This window comes from Tribolium castaneum, chromosome 2, assembly GCF_031307605.1.
Source record: "Tribolium castaneum strain GA2 chromosome 2, icTriCast1.1, whole genome shotgun sequence".
Taxonomy (NCBI): domain Eukaryota; kingdom Metazoa; phylum Arthropoda; class Insecta; order Coleoptera; family Tenebrionidae; genus Tribolium; species Tribolium castaneum.
This window is the reverse complement of record NC_087395.1, coordinates 14,540,795-14,566,635: the sequence shown is the minus strand read 5'-3', so window position 1 is coordinate 14,566,635 and position 25,841 is coordinate 14,540,795. Positions and strand designations below refer to the sequence as shown.

Here is a 25,841-nt window from a genome sequence, read left to right as displayed (position 1 = left end):
GGAAGATAAGAGCGGAAGAGCGGCCCCCTTCATTTACCACATGACTCATGAAGAAGATCAAGTTCACGTGAAAATTATAGCTGATTCACGCCAAATTACAAGTCGAAAAAGTGTTTATTGTAATTACAACCAACTGTAATAATGGTCTCTATGACAACTTTTTCTCCTACACCTAGGCTTCAGCCAGCAGATGCTAAATTAATTTATCATTTGAAAAGTAACTGTCATTACACGGAATAATCAAATCGATTATAATGCCGTAACCACTCACTATGTCATTAAAATGACATTAGTTTTCTTCAGCTTTATTAATGGAGGAGATCCATTGGGAGTTGTTCTTTTGGGGCGATAGAGAGGTGCAATTTGCGCCAAAACCTGAAGTTACCACATTACACTTACGACGAATTACATGAATTTTGTTGTTGTTGACTCAATGAGTAATTTAACTTTGTCCACAAAAGTCACGTTTCGATGTTAATATCAAACACACTTATTTTCTGCGGACGACCGCAAGCACGATTTTTTAATAACACTTTGTGGTCCTACTATTTGACCCACAGACCTTCCACAAAAACATACTTATGACCCCCGGCCATAGGTTTGCAAATCAGATTTAACCAATTAAAAAATCGGACAGCATCACGAGAACACTGATGATTTCAATTAATATCCTAAAAAATAATTGCGAAAAACTGACATACGAATCTAGACAATCACGGAAGAGGTTTATCGATCAATTATTTTCACTTATTGTTTTGAAAATAAAATTTTAACGACCCTGATTCATGACACCAATCCATAGCTAATTTTGTAGGCAGTCTGTTTTGTTTTCACAAATTTGCATATTGTAAACAAACCAACGCATGCTATTGATCGGAAGTGTTACAAATAAATAAATATTGAAGGAATACAAAAAATGACAATAAAATAAAATTGTTAATGGTAGGCATTGTTATATGAGAAAATCTTGATTAGAATTTAAATTTTTAATGTGCCTTACGGTCAATAAAACTAATCCTTAGAAGTAGCCTTGAAGTGGAAGTCAATCCTATCGGCAGTAGTAGTTCTCGCGATGAAAAAGCACGTGTTTGGATATTGGTTCGCAGCACTGACTCGCACTCTGCCACGGTGAACAGAAAACTGAGTGACTTGAGTCATAAAACTGGCACATATAGTGGCTACGCTATAAGCAGGTAGTTGGTATAAAGCGATCCGACAACAGGACTGAAACTTGTATTTAATGCAGGCGAGCTAAACAGCTGCATTCATAGCTGGAACAACAAAAAACTCTCCTCTTTTCGTATTTGTCATGGAGGACACGTTGAGACCTGCCCGAAGAAGCTGCATTTTCAGAGAGCATCCTTTTTATTGCTCGCGCGCTGCACTTAGAATATTATGCAGTCTGTCAGGAGGAGCGATAATCTAAATTATTACAGACAAGTCGTCGTGTAGATAACACCCTTTTACACGAAATAAAAGGTTGCAGTAATTAAGCGATTTAATAAATTTGCTGGTGAATGCGCGCCAGCCCTCCAACAAGCTTACCTACCGCATTGTTCTTTAATTATTTCAATCTCAACGGTCGTCCTCTTTAATAAATCCCGATTAAAACCATGGAAAATAACAGTACTTGTTAAGAATATAATTTAAAATGATCGATTTCATCACGTTTTGGAAAAGTACGAGCCTCGGAAAAGGTGAAATTAAACCTTACATGGCAATAATACACATATCGTGTCCGTTTTATTACTATTAGTAATTACTTGACCCCAGTGGAAAGTCGAATTCGTTCAGTCGTAAATTAATGCGCGAAAAAACCATTTTCACTATCCTTTGTTTCAATAATATTTAAATTGCCATTTAGATAATTTAGAAAGCGTCAAGATATTAAAAAAAACATTTGTAAAGAAGTGTGTAAAACAATACAGATAGGTGCACATTAAACCGTTGGCTAATTCTGCGAAAAGTAAAAATTGACTTGCTCAATAATTTTACGGACACGTTTAAGCCAAACCATTGTTAAATAATGATCATTAAACTAAGCCAGTTACTTAATACTGAATATAAATCAAACGTTTTAGTTAGTTATTACAAAAGTGCGAAATTCTTAGGCGTACGTTAAATAAATTAAATAGCACAAAATAGTCACATTTAAAACAAACAGTTATAATTAGCGAGTGAAACATAAACTAAATTCCCTTTCAATCAAGATGACGTGTTTGTGTTTATTATAGTGATAACACGAAGTTATCAAACTGGCTTCTGGATTAATATCATCAATTGAATTTTATTAGTCACGTTCAGGATCATCCATCCATATGTACTCATAAACATTAATTTTAATACAGTAAACCCTCTATAATCCGAACTAATTCTAATAAATTAATAATAAAATTAAAAATTTAGTTTAATTATTTCCTTACGTAGATTACAATAGATATTGTTAAATAGCAGACAAGTATAGAGAAAAAATATAAAGTAGGTGTTTAACGGCAAATGTTTATTTTTGTGACTATTAGTTTCTGGGGTACGTAAAAATATCCTCGAAGAGTAACACGAGGTTCGGATTAAAGCAATTATAGCATGATTGGGATTAAAGAGTTTAACTGTAAAATTTTAAATAGTCTAGAAATGGTAGTGTCCGGTTTCTTTGTCACTGTTTTAATTTAAATTCTAAATAATAGAAACGAATAGAGAATTGCATAAATTTCAAAGGCAACCTTTTACAGGTAGCACACCTGTGCTAACTTGTTTTCAAGTGAATTCATAATAGCTGGTAGAGTGTTTCCGAAAAGAAGTTTCACAATGCTTGTCACCGTCTGTTACATATTAATTTGGAAATATTTCATGGCCAAATGACAAGTTATTATATCACAGTTTACCAAATTGGAATTGAGTGGCTAGCAGTTCTGATTAGATCGTAATCCAACTGCATTTGACACCGAGCTGATTTTGATTAGTTGTTTAATTGGGAGGAAAATCGAAAAAGTTGTATTTCTTCCTCGAGAGATTTAAAATTCTAGTGTTTTTGTAGCTCAACTCTTCCCCTTACTAATGTCTCTTTAATAGTCTTTTAGATGCCCAACAAAACGAATAATATATCGCAATTGCTTTAATTAAAATAACTACTGAGAGAACTCCTCTTTCTGGTTATTGTTAGATTGGTCTTTTTGATCCGCTGAGTATCTGTTATTAACGCGGAAGTTAGACCAGCGTCGTTAATCATGCATAAACAACTATTTAAAACTTTATTATAGATAGTCCGTGGAAATTGCATTGATAGATCTTATCTAAATGCTATTATTGTTGCATCAAATCTTTGCACACGACAGTACACCGAAGGTTAAACAATAAAATTCAATAGGGGTTTTGGGCAGTTTTCGATTTCTGTGATGTCCAGTCTGGGAGAATCTTCACATGCAGACAAAGACCAAGAACATACAGGGTTCAAGTCAGAGGTCAAACCTCCGGGTGATTTAATGCAATTCCGTATTTGGTTTATGTGTATATACCAGAAAGTGATAAATGAAGCGGTGCTATCAAGTTTTTAGTCCAATCGCTTTATCGAACTAATGAAGCGGGTTCTGAATAATGCATCTCAATGATGAGCGATTTTTCTGTGAGAACTTTGAAAGTTGTCACCCTTGTGGCAACATGAGCACCATGTGGCCTGAAATTATTAAATTCCCTCGAACGTATCGGTTACACCCCTATAATGTTTCTCCGTGTGTCGTGTAAAATTGTTGTGGTCGGAGTTGTCGAGTCAAAACAGAACCTTACCTTTGATGGTCGTTTTTTGCGCACCTGTATTAGTGATTACTGAACACGTATATCCGGTACAACACCAACAGTTATCTCTACTATTACCGCCTGGAAAAAATCAACACAATTTTCTACTCGACTTGATCTAACGAGACGTTTTTCGCCATTCAAACCACGTACAGCAATTTGCAACAGATTCAGCAACAATGGAAACCTACTTTATTGTCTCAGAATTGACTCAATTGCACCTACGGTCGCGTTTTTAATTAGTCGTGTCAGTTTTGAGTCGAGAGGACATTTACCCCACTAGTTAATGATGCAAGACGAGTATTACTCGTAGGAGTCTGTCCAGTAGGTTTTTCGCCTCGACTAATCGCACTCAAACCGCGCTAAAATCATTCCTTCCGCGATAAATCTCTCTAATAAACAACCAATCGCTCGCTTAATTGATATTAGCGAACGCGGCGACTAATCTCGCTCTTGTGCATCTGTACCTAACCGTGGAATGGAAATACCAGTCTCGGTTCAAAGCTCACGGTAAATCGATTAAAGGTCTTCCGGAGGACCACTGGCACATCTTGTGCGGTCTCCTTCTAAGTGAGAACCATCACAATGGGGCGAGGAGGGCCCGGGGCCAGAGCACTCTTCAATTTTTCTCGTTACCGATGTCGGCGGCGCCAGACAGGCCTTTATATACAAAAATAAAGACGAGCCGGCCTCTGACAGTCAAATAACAGGAGAACTTGTTTAGGTGCGACACCCGCACACAACATTCGTTTCTTGAGAACGGATCCGTTCGCTCGTTTTACACGCAATGCGCGAATGCTAAACGGATGTGCGTGCAAAATACGAATTGTGTAGTTGGACTGTGGGAAGAATTCAACCACCAGTAACGAACACACCTCGAAAAACTGCGCCTAATTTCCGTTGCCACAGATTTGCATAATCAATTTTTAATAAGGCGCTAATGAAGAACAATGGACGATAGCCATCTGATTGATATCGGGCTTTACAAAATGCCTAAGTGTTCGGCACACCCATTGGCTCGTTTGAATAACAACTGGAGATGCTAATATTTCTGGCATCGAGTCCACAGTGTAGTAGCCAAAAGAATATAACGCAGGAAAAGATCGTGTCCAATTTATTTTCAGATCTTTTTTTATTTTTGAGAGTTTTTGGAAAAATAAAACGGATGATTATGACCACTGATAATAATTAAAAAACTAATAAGCGTAAACTCTCAAGAATTTGAAAAATTAAAATTATACTTTTGCTATTGTTGCTGTTGATCTAGCTCAAAAGAGCATTACTATAACACTCGAAAAAGGGAAAAAGTCATTATGTAATTTTTTTGCTCGAAAATGTACTTTAACTCTAGAAAATGATAAGAATTATACCATTTTCCACCAATTTTTTTAGATTTCTTAGATTATTTTTGACGAAAATCCTTAAAATAATTGGCTAAAAACGCTCAAAAAGGTAAAAATAATGTCAAAATTTAAGTGAATGACGAACTAGTTCAGTCCTTCAACCCTAGGAAAAATTAAATTCGACTTAATTTGATAATTAATATTATAATTATATTATTTATTTATTAATTTATTAAATTATTTTTAATATTAATTTATTATTATTATTAATTTATTATTATTATTAATTTATTATTATTAATATTATTTAATATTATTATTTAATGTTATTATTATTTGGTTATTTGGTTAGATTATATTATTCAAAGACTTCACGTTTCATCAGTTTAAGAAAATCGGACAAAAAATTAAATTTTTAGCTCAAAAGGCTTTCTACAAGAACAAAAACATAACTTTTGAGATGACATTTATGCCCTTGAAAAATTAAATTCGACTCAATTTGGCAATTTTTTAGCTCATTTTCGAAGAAATTCCATGAAATCATTGTTTTTCTGGTCGAAAAACTTCCAAAAAAACTCGGAAGTCCAACGAGCTTTTAGCTGATTACTTAAGTTGTCCTAATTTGGTTATTTTACGAGGCATTTTTGACAATATTTTTCGAAATAATTGCGTTTTTGGCGTGAGAGCGAGGTAAAACAACTCCAAAAGACAAAACTATTTGCATGTAATTTGGCGATTTTTCACTGTCAAAAAAAACATTTTCAATATAACTTATTTTTGACGAAATTCCTCGAAATAATTGTAGTTATATTAAAGATTATATTATTCAATGACTTCACGTTTCATCAGTTTAAGAAAATCGGACAAAAAAATTAAATTTTTAGTTCAAAAGGCTTTCTACAAGAACAAAAACATAACTTTTGAGATGACATTTATGCCCTTGAAAAATTAAATTCGACTCAATTTGGCAATTTTTTAGCTCATTTTCGAAGAAATTCCATGAAATCATTGTTTTTCTGGTCGAAAAACTTCCATAAAAACTCGGAAGTCCAACGAGCTTTTAGCTGATTACTTAAGTTGTCCTAATTTGGTTATTTTACGAGGCATTTTTGACAATATTTTTCGAAATAATTGCGTTTTTGGCGTGAGAGCGAGGTAAAACAACTCCAAAAGACAAAACTATTTGCATGTAATTTGGCGATTTTTCACTGTCAAAAAAGACATTTTCAATGTAACTTATTTTTGACGAAATTCCTCGAAATAATTGTGGTTATATTAAAGATTACATTATTCAGTGACTTCACTCAGTTCCATCAGTTTAAGAAAATCGGACAAAAAATTAAATTTTTAGAGCAGGGAGTAATTAAAATTTATATTTTTTGCGACGTTTCGATTTTTTCTCAAATCCTCATCAGGCTACAAGAAAGAAACTAAGGTTGATGAGACGAAACGTCGGAAAATTCCTGAATCTCCAATAATTTTTTACTGGTCAAAATGTAACGCCGATTTTTTTGGCAAATTGTGTCGTAAATACTTGAATTTTTATATCAAAAACGTCCGTAAACGCAAAAAAAACACTGTTTCCGATTGTATTGGGCGATTTGTCTCTTTATTTTCGGCAAAATAATTGCTCTTTTACAAGGAAAATGTGTCAATAACACGTAAAAGTGGGAATATAAATTTCCATTTGTGAGCTTTAAGCTTGGTGTAACAAAGCTTTGGTGAAGATAATGTTTTTATCTCAAAAACATGCTCGATAATCGAAAAAAACTTTTCGATTTACTTTTGACGAAATTTCACTAAACAATCGCGTTTTTTGGTTGAAAAAATGTTCATGTTCATTTAAAAGAAGAGTGCCCCAGAGCCTCAGTTTTAAAACAGATTCGTTGAAGCTTTCTGCATAATAAAAAAGTAGTTAAGCAACTAACACGTATTTGAACGCAATTATTCTTTTAATTCAATGCCTGAAAGTATTTGCTTGTATTTATTTGTTGTGTTATCTGTTCACTACTGAGATGTGATCGCAGAGAATAGAAACGATCCGGATCAGAAAGTACAAAGCAAAGTCGATTGAGCGTATATCAAGATTAACAATAGATTTCTCATTAATGAATTAAATAAGCTCCAATGATCATAAAAAGACTTTCACGTGCTTTCTCGTATCAAATTTAAGAAAAAGTAATAAAACTATTTGCAGCCTAACAATTGAATTGCTTTCTGTCGGAATGAAGCAACGATTTTATTGTCGTCGAGTTATCTCCATTCGTTCGTTACGAGGCATATTCAAACAAATCCGCCGACACGAAATTATCTCACATTTAATATGTTCCTGGGTGTTATCTGTTGAACTTAACATAAACACAGGGCGGACGCTGTCAGAAAGTGAACAAAAAGTTGATATATCTTGTTGGATGATGGTCCGAATCGGCGGCGCCTTTCTGTCAGAGGAATAGCCTCTCCAGCTCGAACCCCTCGGAGAGTCCATCAAGTTTGGAACCCACGATTCTAATAAATTCAACATGGCAGTCGACCCCGACTGTATTATTGTTCATCATGAGAATTATTTTCAAGGGTTGTGGACGCTGTTAGTCCCAACCGGTTCTGGACTTTTAATTTCTAAGCTGAAGGTTCTCATTCCTTATTCAAAAGTGGAAGGTTTATGTTTACCTTATTACACCGTTGATGGGAACTTAACACGAAGTATCTTTTCGTTTACGAGCCATACACGAAGGAACGATTTTCGTTTATGGACCTCAGGAACGAGGTCAAGGTGCAAATTGCGATTGTCCTCCAACGATACAGAAAAACATATCAAGCATTGAGCAAGCGAGATTTTTTCCAAAGGTTATACCCACAGGTTAGCACCTTCATTTATCTTCATCTCGTTAATAACTTAATTATTTCGGTATTTCCGCACGTTTTGTTTCCAAACAAATTACTTCTGAATCAAAAACGCATCGGTTGCGTCAATTTCCTGCTTCGAAAAATCATATTTGTTAACCACTCATGTCACATAATTACAGATTCCGACTCACTGAATGCATTATAAAATATTTGTGGCCGGCTTGAAATAATTTGTGGCCTATTGTTTCCCATTGTTACACGCAGGCAACTGTTTTAAAACTCGCATCGGCTGGTTGACAATGTTGCATTGTTGACATGGTCCGAGGGTTTAAAGAGCGAAAAGAGTCAACTCTCGAGTGATATAGACAGAATAAAAGTTGCCAACTTCATTACTTCATAACTGTCCAACATCCGCAGTTTCTTACGCACCGTGTTTGTTTTTCGTTTCGAGCAGATGTCGGTGGTTAATTAATGTTGCAGTAATTCTTCGAAAAAAACCATAACATAAATGCAAAAATTTAGAATTTCAACTCAGCTGAAATTTTCTTATGCATACTTGTAGGGAAATCGGCCCAAATCATCATTCTGTGGGCATTGTCACGTCAGTACCTTTGTTTGCATATGATAATTAATTAACTACGTTACAAAAGGCGCTAATTTTCAGAATAAACGTAACACTTAACGTCCAATCATGTGTGTCAAATATTTTCACCATTGCAGAAATAATTGACATACGTATTGTCAACGAACAAACAGATCCTAAATTTCACAATCTCTCCACAGTCCCAAAACTGCATTCAGAGAACAATAAAAATTTAATATTCTAGTTCTTTGATAGGGCGAATGAGTAACGGCGGAGTTATTGCCAATAAATGTTAAAACTTCAATATCTGTCAGATTTATTTATTGCGTTATTTTCTCGTACAGATTTCTTTGCGAATTTTGTTTGGTCACACCCAAAGCAATTGTGATTTGAAATATTAGCCCGTAAATGTTTTTGCGTGACCCTGAACAAATCCCTTTTCACTTTATCAGTGATGGCAATTAGCGTTGTTTTCCTGATGGCAGGACAATACCTGTCTATCTGTAAAAGCTTTATGCCGGTACCCTCAGAAGTCTCAAGATATCTTTACGCGATATCAGCCTTTCTAAACACTACCGATGTACCACTCTCTTTTATTTTCCATTCAAACTGTTTTCAATTAGACATTAGAATTTTGGTTGTTCCAGTTCAAACATCCAAGCCCCTTGTTTTCTAAAGCATTTAAATTTCTTCGGCTTATGACACTGTTTGTATTCTACACCGGTTTAAGTACGTTTTTGTCCTAGTTTCTTGTCACTATTGTGAAGATAGTACAGCACGGTTTTATTTTCTTGTTTGTGTTTTGAGGTACAGTTGTAAAATTGGGATAAAAACTGATATACAGGTGCTTCTTCCTCCTCGTAAAATAAAGTATCAAGTTAATCTTCATCGCAGATGTGGAGTCAGCGGTCGGTCCCACAGGAAATTCCTTCCCACACTTATGAAGCCATACTCGAATTAAAAAAATGTTTTAACCACTGTATTATATTTACAAAATATGGTATTAAACTCGCAGATCCATTGACCTAACGGAAACCATTCTGCTGAGGTAAGTCGGTGTTTAAAGCTTCACATGAAGAACTAAACATACTCTACAGCCTTCACAGTTACAAATTAAGTATTCCAACGTGATTTGAGTGGAAAATAGTGTAGTTGCGCGTTCCGGCAAAGGGCTGAAACTATTGCGTGTCTGACAAGTTTTAAAATTTCGCCTGCATTATAGGAGAGGTCAGAGGTTTGCTCTGCCACTCGTCCGTGCGTGAATATTACGTACCTTCTCGCGGAAGAATAAGATTTTACGACGCTACTTAACAACCGCATCTATAAAACATCATATCCTTATTTCTTTCCTTAATTAACTTTTCCAAACGAAAATATTCGCAGTCATGCGACAGCGCATTAGCTTTAATTAAACCTTAAATCGGCCTCTAATTAAATGACTTACCACAAGTAACACTCTTAAACCAGTTGATCATGATTTTGAACATGCTTGATCGATTTAGCGCATTGCATTAAAAAAACCTATAACGGTAATCGGCTGTATGGTGCTTTGGCATATGCAGCTGATTACAAGGAGAAAAAGCCGCGGTTAAATTGCCCCAGAACTGGCCCAGCGCCAATCTTTCCCCAAAAAAAGGCAATTGCATGACCGGCTACGCTCGGATCTAACATATTAATTGCAAGAGATTTAATTAACAAAAAGAAACTAAACACGAAAAAGCCATTGTGTACACACAACACACTACTTTTTTCTCCGGCAGTGACTGGGTCAGTGGGCCAAAGCTAGAGGTACTGCCAATTAGAGAAAAAACCAACAAAATCGGATTCTTTCCTCCAATCGGAAGATGCGGTAACACTTGTTACTCGCGCCGTTAAAAGCCATAAGCGAAAGTGAAACGAAAAGTTGAACGTGCGAATGAAAAATGCCAAATTGAATAAATTAAGAAATTACGTAAGACACTCGCCGAATGTTTTAATTCACGAGCAAAAATTTTTATTCCGGTCTTCTGCAGGAGAAGGAAAAACACGGGACGCGTTTTCCCTTGCACAGAATTATGAATAATGTATTTCTCCTTTTCAGGCTGTACTTCCGCAGGAGATAAATATTTTTCCTCCTTGAGACACTAAATAAAGCTAATAACACCTCTCATAATTCACCAATAACAGGCGACGTGAATTTGGCATTGACTGATTTAGCGCCGTTTCACAAATAAAAAACCACTTGCATAAATGTCCGGTTAAAGGTGACGATATTTTTGAAAATATTTGCTTGAGTAATGGGAGATTTACGACATTGCATAAAAGAAACGTTAAAAATGTATTCAACGTTTATTAAATTTCTTGAAACATAACTGTAGAAGCCAAATGCAAAAAATATGAAATTGGTACAGCTTTTAACAACAAAGATAGATAAACGGACTAGCGCTTCTGATAAAAAATCGGCATTAGTTCCAGTTGAGGTATTGGGCGAATTCACACCTCCGATTAAATCAAATGCTGATGTTTCTGTACCTTTTTGCATAATCGCCACTAAACCCAGCACGAGTCTGCTATTAATGGTCTCTATAAACAAATCGACTACCAGGAGAAGTTTGAAACGGTGTTGCAATTTCATACGTTATGTACAGTGATCTGTGACGTCTTATTTTGCATCGGGAAGTGTCAATTTTAACGATCATGTCCTGAAGAAATTACTAAGTTCAGCATGTGGATGTTAACGGTTGTTAGAACGCCTAGAATATTTAAATAGTGCTTTACATGGAGCTATGATCCTTCAGTGCAACTACTGGTCAGAGACACGGAATAATTAAATAATTACGGGCATTTTTTTCTTATGGACTTTGCATGACTTCCGCCTATGTCGAAAGCAACATTAAGAGATGCAACAACCATTTCAAATTTCAATTCCTATAATCATGACCGAGTGGCTACCAGTGCGATTGGATTGCTAATTAGGCTAATGAGCCAGGAATTTACAAAAATGCGCCAAAACAAAGAAAATGCCGGTATACGTAAAAATCTTTCAGCATCATTAAGAGAATAGTTAGGTAAGTAAATTTCTACATCATAAATTTCAGTTTAATGGAAATCTGTCAAGAAGTGAATTACCACTGATTATCATACGAACAGCAGGTGATGGCCAGATTCAGCGAGAAAAAATAAAAATTGCAATGCTTTACCACCACGTCTGCCAGACCTGAATCGTACAAAATTTGGATATTGCCCTAAATTCTCACGAATAAGTAAAAAGCGGTGTCATTGATAATTTTCGCGACAATTAAACCATCCCGATCTTGGTCATTGTCCAACAATTAACAGTTACATTTGCGCAACTGTTGGGAAGACTAAATCTCGTTGTTTACATCATGTATGAAGTTCATTATGCGAGTTGAATGCACCATGACCACATCATGCTTTACGAGATCTTTTCATCGTGCATGTTCTGTTTATCTCGTGTTTAATTAACAGAGACCGCAGCCTCAAGGTGCATTTTTACAAATTACACATTGAACGAGGGATCAAACACACAGTAGATAATGCGAAAAGTATCACCGACTCAACAATATAATGCCACATTTCGTATGATTATCGTATGGTTTATAGAGCGGCAAAATTTTTCCAGATAGCGATCGTATGACGAATTTATTACCATAAAGCAACTACAACTTTTCCAGGTCTAGAATTTTGCAATTTTATCGCTTCATCTCAAAAGGAAGAAGGAATGTCCTCGAAAGTGGTTTATTCACTTCATCTCAAAATCGACACTTGACTTTCGATCGCCTTGTGTGTCACAACTAATCGGGAAATTTGAAAAAAATTACAAGTTTCCTTCCGGACCGGATATAGGAATGGCACTGTCTGGCTTGTAAACCGTAACGCGTAAATTTTCCGCATCATGAACTAGCTTCATGTTGAGCCCTTTTTTCATCTTGAAAATGAAGGCCACATGATTTGAATATGACAGTGGTTTTCTAAGCTTTCCCCAATTTGATAAAACGTTTCCAAAATACAAATCAAAGTAGAGCACTGGGACAGGCATTATGTAGGTGCGATACGCATGGTTCATTTTATTTGTAGTTAACTGTGAGCGCATTTTATAATAATAAAACACTGTTAACGGAAATGTGACGCATTTTGAATTTTTTGAACCCGCTTTCGTAAATTTTGCAACATCCTTTAATGCGGCTCCAAATTACTTCCGGCCTTAATTAAACCGGAATATCGGCGATTTTTCCAAGCACAAAGGTTAATTGCGCTGTAAATGTTAGGAGAAATGTTTTTGTGACCAGTTAATGCTTCCATCTGATGCATACATGCAAGTAATGTAAGTCGTGCATAAAGGACAAGACACACTTCTTATTTTAAATTAATAGCCACTCAAATGCTAAATGCACACTTGCCTCGCGTTAGCTGCAAAAGAATGGAATGTGATACAAAAAATCGAAAAAACTTGCTATTTCAAAGATTATCTTATCTATCAGAAATAAAAAGTAAGAATATAAACTCCAAATATATGCGTATGTAGGTTAAATTATGTACAGCTACCTGATCTAAAACCTTTAATGAGTCTTAAATGGGGACGTAATTTAGCCGACTTCCTTGCGGTAATACGGCAACCAAATTTGTTGGCTTAGTTCCGCGGAAAGACAATAAAGTTTGAATAAAAATTCAACTCACATCCAAACTACTAAACATAAAAAATTTTGCGTCATAATACGAAACAGTCTTTGCACAGTGTAGTGCTAAAGCTAAGAAAAAATATATAAAAATAAAAAATAATATGATAGAATTATTTTTAAGAAGAGGCCTTAACTAAACTTTAAATAGACACGATTTAATTAGCTTCAACCAGTCAACTAGAGTTGAGTTGTTTAATAAGACAAGAAACAATGAATCAGAAGATTTCTGTTATATTTTTGAAATATTTAATAATTATGCTTACTGCCAAAAAAATTTCTAACTTCCGATTAATTTGTGTGACATTTTATTTATTTGAATCGAGATATCATTTGATATTAACAATTTTATCGCAACCTAAAATTCACCTTCTATAAGTTCTATAAGAGAATAATAAAACAAAATAATAATTAAATAAATAACCACCTTCAACAGAATTCATCAATTTTTCGGGGTGTTATTGATTGAAATTTTACGAAATAATTGCGTGTTTGATTAAAAAAGAACACGGGATTTTCGATTTAGTGACTTCATTAAATGACTTGATTAAATAAGTATTGCTTGCATTCGTATGCTAAAACGCCGTAAACATTAAAACAATATTATTTTCAGCTCAATTTAATCATTTCTTACCAAAATTTTCCAAAAAATATCTATTCTATTAACTCTTCAGCACTTGATTTTGGTAATTTTTTGGATTATTTTTGACGAAATTTAGCGAAATAATTGCGTCTTAAGTTTAAATTACTCAAGAAAAACATAATTTTTCACATAATTTTTACATTATCGACTTATTTTTGACATTTTTTATGTAAATTTGCTAAAATGGCAAAACAATGTCATTTACGGTACTATAGTAAGTCATTTTTCAGTTTGGTTGAGCAACATTTTCAAAAAAAAAGTTTTAAGCTAAAAAAAATTCTTAAATGCCTAAAAACTACAGATATTTCCGTATTTTTTGTGATATTTCTAATTATTTTTAACGAAATTTCGCTGAATTAATTCTTTCAGGTAATTGTTTAAAAATGTAATAAAACGTTCGAAAACTAGAAAAATAGTTGTATACCTTGTATACATACAGAGTGCTCAAAAACCGGCACACCAATTTAATGGTATGTGGTAGGAGAAATGTAAGAGAAAGGTAAAAATAGTAAAAAAACATCAAAAATAATGAAAACTAAAGATGTAAAAAAATTCTACTTTGGTTTCACACACTGCTCATTGTACCACCGAGTTGGTGCGCGAGTTTTTGTATTTATGACTAAATTAGCTTTAATAGTTTTGCACGTGCGTTTTTAAATAATTTATGCTCAGTTACAAAAATGAGAGAAAAAAATTGTCGCTGCGTCGTTTTTTAAGTAAAAAAATGCTTACCTCTTAGGTAGATGTAAGTCTTGCGTTGAAAATTTTAACAGGAGGAATACTTGGCCATAAGAAGTGCCTCTGTGTGGGAACTTCGACGTCAACAATTCTATAATTCTTTCCAAGTAGTAACAGAAAATCAGTCAGTGTATCAGGATTTCGCTCCGTACAGGACAAAATAAATTCACTTGCACCACAATATTTAAACAAATAGTCCACAGCATTTACTAAAGGTTCGAAAATACTGCTATCATAAACTACATCAGCTGCAATCACGATGTCAATGCGTCCTAAACTTTGGCACAGATCCTCACAAATGTCCTCCCAAGGTAGATTAAAAACACGCACTAAACAATTATTTATACAGTCCTCAAGCAAGCACTGTTCGCCCAAATTATAGTTTTTGTACACATGACCGCTGTTTAAAATAACGTTATCACATAAAGTGGTTAAAACAGAGCTGTGGCAATCTGTTAAATAAACAGTCTTAGCCTTGGTGTGTGTTGATAGAGTAAGTCCTGTAAGACCGACCCCTGAGCCTAATTCCAACACCACTTTTGAGTCAAAATAGGAAGAATTAGAAATGATCCATTCAGATAAAGCTAGTGATGCCTGGAAAATTTCTTGGTGTTTTGATACAACAAGTTTAATACTAATGAAGTACCTGCCAAGTTCTTAATCCTGTTGTTCCGTCAGATATTAAATTAGCATTTTCTTTCAAAATGATGTCTTTTTTTTCACTTTCAGTAGCGTAGTGTTTAAAATAAATGTTCGAGCACGGAAGCGCCACCAATCGACCGTACTCTTCGTAAAGCGTATCGTGGATTACAGAACCCTGTCTCTCGAAGTATTGCAATAAATGCTTTAAAAAAGCCTTTTGGTACTCTAAATTGATTGGATACTTTAAAATCTGATCCAGCCGTATCGTGTTTTCAATTACTTGTTCTTGAGAGTTTATATCTAATTTATCAAGGAACTAAAATACGTATTTTACAGACTTCCTTCTTGTAGGTTAGGTTTTAAACACTTACCGATAAGTTGATTTCTTTTACAGGAACGTTACATAAAAACTGCTTCTTAATATGTTGCAATTTTTCTAGATAATCATCATCTTGCATTGCGTTTAAATTACAAAAAACTGTATTTTATAAACCGAAATTTTTGAGTTACAACTGACAGTTTTCGGGTCAAGTGCACAAGCGAGATTGTAGATGCGAAAGAATGTACTTCTGCGAGAATTCTCCCAGCACCGCCAACCGTTGGATTTTTTTTGGTGTGCAGTTTTTTTTCTAAAAAATGATTTAAATTAACTAGTTTATATTTTGAATTAGCAAAGGCAATAGAAAAAATTATAATTTTTTATAAATTGTTGGGAAATAATTTCAAATCGCCTTATTTTTGTTTGCAGTAACAGGGAATTACATTAGGTCCCGTGATTAAGTTGGCGATTGCTAGGTATTTCTCGTGAGCGTACACTCTTGTACAGCTGCAGACCTGTAAAAAATCAACCAAGGTCTTCTCAATATTGATTTTTTTAAATAGTATTATCAGAGTATTATAAATTTGACTAACGACTTAAATGAAAAAAGGTTGTGCTGGTAAGAATACCAGTATTGCTCTTAATTGGCTTTTTATTGTCAGAAAAGTCGCCACTTAAAATTATTATGTCAGTTTTATCTACTTAACGATTATTTTAATAAAATAATCCAAATCTTGTTGCTGTATTATTATAAACAGCAAAAGAATACTTTTGAGAGGTTTTATAGATCTTGTACAGCTTTCTTTTAAAGCGTCATCTAGTTGAGGAAGATAAAAGCGTAGTTTTTGTAAGCAAAGATTTTAATCGTCACTGTAGGTAACATAGAATTCTCACTTCTCAGAATTTAAAAGATAAAGACATACCGATGAATTGACACTGACAAATCCTTACTTTTTGTAATAAAAAAACTAAATTTTGACAAACCTTAGTTAAACAAATCCATAGATTTTTGATATGTTTTCATATATTTATTTCATGGTGGCATTTTGCGTGACATCTAGAGGACGACAAATGCATTATACAATCCCAAACCAAGGTCCTTTGTATATTGATTATCAGTTTCAGTGTTTTTTTTCAGCAAAATACTTTTAAGAACTTCTGATTACATCTTTGGTAGTTTTTCTTTTAGTTATGCATCAATTGTCCAATAGCTGTGAAAGAAAACTGAAAAATCAAGATGGACGTAATTACATAACCCTATTTATGTGTTTCGTTTATACCTCGATAAAAAAATATATAGATAAAAAGTCGTTAGTAAGTATTACCCATCTGATATCCAATTTCATATCTACATATTTATCTGTAATATTATTTTTTTAGATTGTTAGAAACGAAATATAGATTGGTCTGAATGTTCATCAAAAATAAAAGGCATAGGAAAATTAAATTTTTGCCTTTTCAGTGTTGGAGGAAATTGTGGGCTTAACAGTGATGTAATACTGCGCGAAAACACACTGTCTTTCTATTACTTTCGCAAACAATATTTTCATATTTAAAAATTTCATTCTAGTGATGGAGGGACTATACCTACCTACTTAAGAACTCTACGTCAAGAAACTGAGAGCCTGGCAATATCATATGATTGGAAAAATTTATTCTTTACAAGGTTGCGAAAAATTAATTTAAATTAAATTAAAGTCATAGCAGCCTTCAAGAGGATAAATTTTGTCAGTCACGTGGTACTGAAGTTCAGAGTTTTTTAAATAAAGTATTGTGAATCTAAATAGTGATAATTTTTTTCATTTTTTAATACCTACTTTTCTGTAGAAAACACGATTGTACTTGAATGCACATATTATACTGCATTGCTGATATAAATTCCGTTTCATCCCAAATCTCTGAAAAAAGAGTGCATATACATATTTTTGAGTCATATACAAGAAATTCTGTACGGAAGCTTTAGTTTGACCGAGCCTATTAAAAGTATATTTTAATAGACTGTATCTGTATCTCAAGAATTTATAAATACACGAATGTCTTAATAGCCATTAAGTGCGAGCTGAATACACTAGTTTTTTCTAAAACCCGACTGTTCATAATAAAGAAACTGCAACTTTTTTCAATAATTATGTACTAGATAAATTGATTACATACTCGTACTTTAACGCTAACATTTCGATAAAATCTACTTTAAAAAATTAATACCCTAGAATTTTTTATGGTTTTGCGATGTGTAGTTTCGACCTATTCTTGCTTTTTTAGAATAACTTGTGCTAGAACTTGCTTGGCGTAAGATATAATCGAGACCTCAAAAAAAAAAACTAAAACTGCTGAATTTTTGTTGAAATATCATTCACGTCAAAAAGTGTACTATCAATAATAAAATTTGATCTGTCTCTATTTTTTTTTATTTTTTTTGTTTCCTGATATATCCTTGATGGGTCCTTTTACATAAGATGTGGGTACCGTGAGTGTAGTGTATTTTTGATTTGCTTTTAAATGCAACTAAAATACGATTTACACTTTATCATTTGATACTACGCTTGATTAAAATAAAAAACTAAATCAAAATTGATAGAACTTCAAAAAATTACTGATTTAGAAACAAATTGTAGTTTTTTACTTTGTTCATTTATGCAATTTTTATTATGTGTAGTTAATTTTTTTGTTACGTTATTTTTATATTCATCTATTTAATATTTCTTTCATAAAGCAAATCAGGGTGACTGTAACCTTTCCGTTTTATTAATAGCAATTTTGTGCAAAATACGATAAGGGCAGGTACTAAGGACAGTTTTAATAATTTACATCGTTGTCCCCAAAATTGTACGAGAGAAAATTGTGAAACTTGTCCAATAACAGCAAGAACATTCATTGTGAAGTGTATTATTGAACACGTCGGATAAGAAAAGCTCCGTGATATTCCGCAATGGAAGGTCCTTGCTATCTATACAACGTCTCCAGGGAGGGATACCGGTCGTTGTGACTGACAGATCTTGGCGTGCTCAGATGGAAGGCTCTTCTCGTGCATAGGAATGGCCTACTTGTGCCGAGACTCTGTCAGGCAACGGTATTTATTGCACTATTTTCGTGCTCGATCTGCAACTTCTACGCTTTATGCAGATAAGCTGCTTTAATTGGTAGCCTCTCACTCCTTTCATTACCTCAAACACGAATAAAGAAGGCTCTTCTTTAACTCTTTCGCCCGAAAAACTCCCGACTTAAACAAAAACACATTTTTTATTTTAAGTTCCAACTTTAGAGAAGCTGCCATTTCTTATCTTGCAGCAATTAAGAGCACAGCGTAATGGACTCGCCAGATATTTGTTTAAAGCCTGAAAATTCACAATAATTTCTTCCCTAATTTTTAACAATTATTTATTTGCACCTCTTGAATTCTTATCACCGAGAAAAGTGCAATTCTTCACTCAGAGCGCTGAGTTATCTGTTTCACTCTCCCATTTATATTTCCACAGGGAGTGTTTGGCGTCGCTGTTTTTCGGGGAAATACAACCTTTTTTGCATTGGCCTCATCACAATATATTTGTCTTCTCATATAAAACCCAACTCCCTTCTAATTCCTATAAATACTCGTCTATTTATGACACCCGCAACTACGCCTACTAAGCTTTTTCCGGAAATTGCTTCAACAATTTATAATAGGGCTCCTCGTCGATCATCGTTCCAAATCGTGGTGTTTTTTCAAACTCGGCAAAGTTGGTCTCTTAATGGCTTTCGTTAATTATAGGACGCCTTTATCATGATGTATGTGGCGGCGCAAATAAGAACATTAAAAGTTACAGGTACCACAAGTTATCACGTCCCTTGACAATAATCCGATCTAATTATGCTCATATTATTGCTACGGAATTGGACCGCTCTTTACCGTAACGACTTTCATAAAGTCTGCGAATTACAAGTTGGAAATTTTCAGTTATTTATCGGTGGTTCGTTCCGCGAGGTATGAGAACAATTTTATGGTAAATAATAGTGTGCTAAACGGCAAAACAGGTGGTAAGGATGAATTTCGCTGGCACGGTTAAAAGTTTTTCCGCGGCGGTTTTCGTCAAGCGCGGGGTTAAATCCTGCGGCGAGGGAGGAAGGGCTAGAAACAATCAACAGGTGGCCCATAAAGTAGATATTCGCATATCAGGCTTGCGACACGCCGATTGATGTGCTCAAATGCTCCACTAAAAACTACCCTTGTACACTCGATTACCCACTAAAGGATACAAATATTTACATTATCTATTCAAACGACCCCAAGTGCCTGCAAGATGAGCCATTAAGACGCCGGATAGCAAAAAGGCGACCTTCGCACAGGACAACTTTGCGAAATCTAAGACGCAAAAACACAAAAATCATGCGTTTTTTTATCCTAACTTTATTGAATAATTAATATCTTGTTTGATTTTTGCTCTATCCAAATTAAATTCCTAAAATAAAGACAGTTATTCGATCCCATTGCAAAATGTAAAAATGGTGGATGCGCCGGCAAAGCAAACATTAGTGATTTATTACTTCAGCTCATTACCTTACCTGGTAAATTCTTTTTTAATACAATCATTTTACTCAAATTGATTGATTTTTACTTAAAAAAGTCACAGTAGTAAAACATTGTTACTCTTCTTCCTAATTTGAAGGTGCAAAGGAGGTAAAGGTGTAAAGGAGATAAATTAGGTGCAAAGTATGTCTTTTTTTCGTAAGTGAGGTAAAATTAACAAAAATTTTTTAGGACAGTATACTTTGTACTCTCAAATTTAGGCAGCAAAATATTATTTAATACAAAACGAGGCAAAAAAATTTAAAAACAAATCATAATTTTTTGTTATGTCCAAAACTAATGCAGTATAGACAAAACTTTAATAGAACCCTGCTTCTTTGTACTTTGCTTTTTTATCATTACTTTATTATACAGCGTACTCAAAAACTGGCGCACCAACTCATTGGTGTATGGTAGAGAACTGGTTACATATAAAGGTAAAAATAGTAAAAAAATTCTTTGAATTAAAGTTATTGATAAATAACTAATTTTAGATAAATGATATGTGGCAACGTTGTCTAACAGTCATGATCACAATAGAATTTGATCAACAATAAAAATAAATTATTTTTGAAACGGTTTCCTAGGAAATAATTCCCAGTGTTGGCACATCTACACATTGTGATTTTTTGGATGAATTTTAATTTTTTTTAATTAGAAAAACTGCTAAAATCTGATAGTAAATTTAAAAATAATTATTCATCGTTTTGTTACGGAACGATTACCTGGTATGAAACATAGAAATATAAAAAAATAATGATAACTAAAGAAGTTAACACAATAAGTTTGTAGCTCAAGATTTATTAAAATATGACTTTAGGAATCCTTTTAACATTTTTCCCGTGATCTACACGTGCTTCTCAACAACGTACCACTGAGTTGGTGCGCCAGTTTTTGAGCACCCTGTATGTGATATTTAATCTACATAATATTGTAAAATATTGTCAGAAATACAAAATACTATATAAACGTTAAAAAATAAAAATTACTGTTTTGTAAATATAACAAACACGGAAACAAAGTCTAGATGTAAATAATCTATCATTCTATATATTATTTTTCTGCAAAAACTTTTATGTGGTGATATTATCAGCTCTGATCTTCTGGATCAAGTGAACATTGTAGTACCTAGAGGTAACAACTGAAATCCTCTTACATTTTATTTTTTCACTCCTAATACTTTTCATTACCTGATTTCTCCACAGTATACTATTTTTGAAAATTTTTCAACAACATAAAAAATAATAATAGTGAGATATTTGATGTTTAGAGAATGAATATTTTGTAATTTTTTAATTAGTAAAAATTGACCAACTATAGTCCTTTTTCAAAATATTTATTGACTTAAAGCCACAAAAAAAAATAATACATTTTGTTGAACTTTTATTCTAACTCTTTCTTTAAAAGCAACACAGGAATTGTATCCACAAAAAAATTTGGTACACGGTTACAAGACAAGATCAAACTGCAGCATTCAATAACAAAAACCAAAGTCAAATATTAGGGTTTTTAAAACACATGCGATTTTTTAAGTACTCCGGTTACTCCGTCGTGCTCGAAAAAAAAGACCAATTATCCATGAATTGGTACAATTTGAAGAAGTCCTAAAAAGGTGGCGAAACCTAGACAATAAATGAGCCGTCTAAATGTAAAACTCACTCTTTGACGATCAGATAGTTTTGAAGTATTTACGAAAAGCTATTTTGAAAAGTTGTAATGACATCTGAAGAACGATTGTCTTTAAGTGACTTTATTGTTAGTTTAAAAATTGCGTGTCATAAGCTGTACGAATAAAATAGACATTTAGCTTTACAAAATGAAAAGAGTGAGTTTTGCATCTGATTTATGTAAATCATTGTAATAATCTAAATATCTACTTAAAGCAAACCGGAATAAATTAAAACAATCAAAAAATCATTAAATGCAGGTTAAAGTTGCATAATTATGTTGAAACAAATTTTTTTTTAATTTTCAGCTCAGAAATAACTGTAAGAAAATTTAATCACATGACGCTATTCTAAAGTTTCAATTGGTTCCTAAAACAAAGAGTTAGTTTTGCACCCGAAGTGTAAAATCGAACAATGAGTTTTGCGCTAAACTTGAAACTTTTCTATAGTTTTTCTGTACTAAAGAATAAATTTTGTAAAAAAAACAATAAAATTTGAAAAAGCTTTTTTAATTCTAAGTATGACAGCGTGGGGAGTTTTGCATTTTGACGACTCATTAATAATCTACCAAAATTAAAAGTGTCTGCATTCCTGAACATCCAATTAATTACTGAAATGTAATGTGAGATCTTGCAGTTATATAAATTTATGTAAAAAACTTAAAATCTTTCGTGCAAATAATTCGTTCGTGTGAACTAAAAGTTGCATTATGTTTTGAGTGTCAGCCAATTTGTTGAAGTTGGTCTTAATAAGAAGTAAGAATTTGGTCGAGGTCTTAATTAACCGCTGGCCTGGGCGTAATCGAGGTCCGGCCATCGTTTCCTCTAAACTCTGGACAGGATCTGGTTACAAGTTGTGATGGCCAGCCTGTCCGCTCGTTTCCAGGATAATGTCGTGAAAGTCGTTTCAACTTGGTCAATCCTTTAAAGGGCGCATTACTCCGATCCAATTGCCCACTAAATTGGACCTATCTTGACACCTTTACTACTAGTTAGAACGCTCGAAGAGACACATTTCCCAAAACTCATCTCATGTTAATGCTTACTTTAATATTACATCGCCTGATTTCCCACAAATTTATTTCGTATTCAAATGACCTATTAAAAACGAACACGCCGCTATCAAATGTTTCGAGGATTTTCGCCACATTAGAATTCTACCTCAAACACCAACAGCCTTTTTCGACCCCAATTTATAGGCGGGCATACTTTACGTTTATATGACTGTGACTGGTGCACTTACATACCTACGGGCTATTATTTCAAATGTTTTAGAAGTTGTTGTGCTAAAATTACGTCATTTAGGATCTACGTGCTTATTGCCCAAATGTATGCAAACGGCGGAGGGGCTATTAAAGCAATCGAAATTCGCTATTGCCCGACGAATGAATACCAATCAGGACTAACTGAAATTCTTACCATCTAAGGCTACACCACCCATCTCCACCGCAAACACACACACTTAAGCACCAGTTAATCAAAGATATGAATATCACCTAAAAATAAAAAAATTCAAACCTATCAAAAAGTTTGGATTTTGGGTTTTATATTTCTTCAGGTCAATCGTTTTTCGAGAAATAATTGGTTCTGCAATAACTCAAAAATAGAAATTTTTAACTTAAGGCGTCATTAAAATCAAAGATGGTGGGATGAATCTAGTTACAGGGACAAGAAATAAAACAAAATTGCTTTGGTCGACTAGTTTCGTTCCAATTCGAACATCATCAGGACTACAATGGAACAAACAATTACAAAAATTGCTTAAATGTAATTATGTAATAATTATTGTTTTGTAATTGTCTGTTTTATTTTAGTCCTGATGATGTTCGAATTTGAACGAAACTAGTCGACCAAAGCAATTTTGTTTTATTTTTTGTCCCTGTAAGTAGATCTATCTCACCATCATAAATTTCTAAGGAAGTAACTTCGTCAAAAATTAAAGTCAAAATAACCAGATCTAGTTAAAAAAATTAAAACTCAATTTAAAAAAAAATATTAAACGGAATCGTTGTTTTTACTATTGCATATTGTTCCTAAGTTAAATCAATAGAGGAAAGTAACTAAATATAGGCTACAATTTTGTTTTTGTTTTAACGACTTAAACAACTTGATGATTTTAATATTTTTATGAAATATAATAAAAAAAACGTTCTATTTTTAAATAAAAAATGACTAAGAAAATGAAGATATTTTCATTTTATTTTGAAATAACACGGATTTTTTTTCTAATTTATGTACTGACTGTCCTAGGGAGACGATCCCTATCATATTTATTATTAGGGATATTGATTTTTTCGGTTTTTTAGGTTATATAGTTACGTTTCTGCTGCTTATTATAAATTATTGCGGAACATATACAGGCTGTTTCGATATTTAAAAAATCCTAAAGTTATGTTTTTTCAAATAGAAACCCTAAATTTTATTGCATTTTGGACGTAGTTTTTATAAACTACTTACTACTTACTTTCTGTACAAATTGTTTAGTGAATTAGGGGATTTAAAAATTTGCTATAAATATTAAAATTTTAGTTATTTCACTGTAATAAATGTCGAATAATGGCCTAAAGATAACAATAAAGTCACAATTAGGTGAAGTTTTACTTTTCAGCTACTACTGAAACTATAGTTAATATCTTTTTTAATGTTTAAAGTTAAATATCTTTTGAGTAATCGGCAAGAGACCCTTAACTGTTAATGTTTTTAAATTAAAGCTTAAATTTAAAGCTCTCTTAGATGCAAAAATAAAAACTATTTGTTCCATTTACATATTTTAAGTTATTCAACTGGCAAGTAATTTCTTCATTGTTTTTATCTTCTATCATCTTTTTCTTATCTTCTTTACCTTTTAAACTTTTTTCTTAAAATAGGAAAAGTTCTTATTTTATCGATTTCTTAATTTTTATGTAATAATTACAAAAAGCGTGTTTTTGAAAAAAAAAATCTATAATAATAACAACAATTTAGCCTAAAAATATCTGTGTGAATAATTACATCAAAAAATGCAAAAAATATAGTGTTTTTAATATTGGGTCACTTGTATACTTACCGCAATATTTTTAAAATATGCAGTAGAAACGCAGCTATAATCTAAAAAAAGGGCAATATCTCTAATAATAAACACGTAATGGAGTTTTTTCGGAAGGTCCTCAGAAAGTTACATTTTTTTCATGCGATTTGAATTTAACTTTTTTATGGAAAAATAAATCAATCGAGTTTTTAACCCCTTTAGACTCAGTTACAAATATTTAAAATCAGGTACAAACTATCCTGTGACGAAAATACAAAAGTCATGCGTTTTTTCATTCTAACTGTATTGAATAATGAATAACCTGTTTGATTTTTGCTCTATCTAAATTAAAATTCCTAAAATAGAGACAGTTATTCGAACTCATAGTCAAATGCAAAAATGGTGGATGCGCCGGGAAAACAACATTAGTGATTTATTACAACTCATTATTTTACTTGGTAAAACTTTTTTTTAACACAATCAAATTGATTGATTTGTACTTAAAAAAATAGTAGAAAGGAGGTAAAGTAGTTGCAAAGTATGTCTTTCAAGTTTAAGTTAAAAACTTAAAATCTGGCCTAGAGAATAACTGCAAAATCTTCGACTCGTTTGACAGTACCTTGTATTGTCCTAAGATCTGTAACTTTTGAGTTAAAATTAATAGAAATAATAAAAAGTTTTGATCGTATCAAGACATTTCAAACTGAAATGTTTGCGCAAAATTGGACTTTTTAATTATGGATTAATTTGGCCATGTACAGAGTGGGTCCATCAAAGTTCGTGCAAAAGGGCCCCTTTGGTATCTGGCGTGAGGACCCTTTTTTAAATTAGACATTGTTTTCGGAAGCACCTATTAGGAAGAAGTAGGTAGCTATTTAGTCCAAATTGAGGCCCATCATGTGTGATTAAACAAAGGCTGGTTATTATGTGGATAAGGCGGGTCCTTTATGTGCAGCTTGAAGAATATAAGAGATATTGTCGTCGGTGACTATCACTATCGCCTGAGTATTCCGTAGAATGGGCTATTACAGTCTGGATGCAGCATGGG

The 25,841-nt window shown here is 33.3% G+C and overlaps 1 protein-coding gene and 2 long non-coding RNA genes across 6 annotated transcripts in view; 1 reads left to right on the top strand and 2 right to left on the bottom strand.

Annotated features, from left to right (window-relative positions):
- MICAL-like overlaps window positions 1-14,750 on the bottom strand; it is a 32,449-nt gene extending 17,699 nt beyond the window's left edge. Inside the window, exon 1 of one of the 2 annotated variants that reach the window (XM_064355212.1) lies at window positions 14,611-14,750. The gene's annotated coding sequence lies outside the window, so the exon portion shown is untranslated. Of the gene's footprint in view, window positions 1-1,000; window positions 1,175-14,610 lie in introns of those variants that run through there. The other variant, XM_064355211.1, reaches the window with a different exon arrangement.
- On the bottom strand, window positions 7,116-8,687 carry LOC135265396 (uncharacterized). 3 transcript variants are annotated; one of them, XR_010333044.1, is made up of 4 exons: window positions 8,617-8,687; window positions 8,168-8,561; window positions 7,800-8,106; window positions 7,116-7,753 (listed from the first exon to the last, which is right to left on the bottom strand). It is a non-coding gene; the product is annotated as an uncharacterized LOC135265396 (long non-coding RNA). The 3 variants fall into 3 exon arrangements; XR_010333045.1 differs by having other exon boundaries at window positions 8,168-8,461; window positions 8,533-8,681; XR_010333043.1 differs by having other exon boundaries at window positions 8,168-8,681.
- Window positions 14,751-16,093: 1,343 nt separating the features above from the next.
- Window positions 16,094-17,361, top strand: LOC107398635 (uncharacterized). The gene is made up of 2 exons (XR_001575436.2): window positions 16,094-16,891; window positions 16,958-17,361. It is a non-coding gene; the product is annotated as an uncharacterized LOC107398635 (long non-coding RNA).
- The last annotated feature ends 8,480 nt before the right edge of the window (window positions 17,362-25,841 follow it).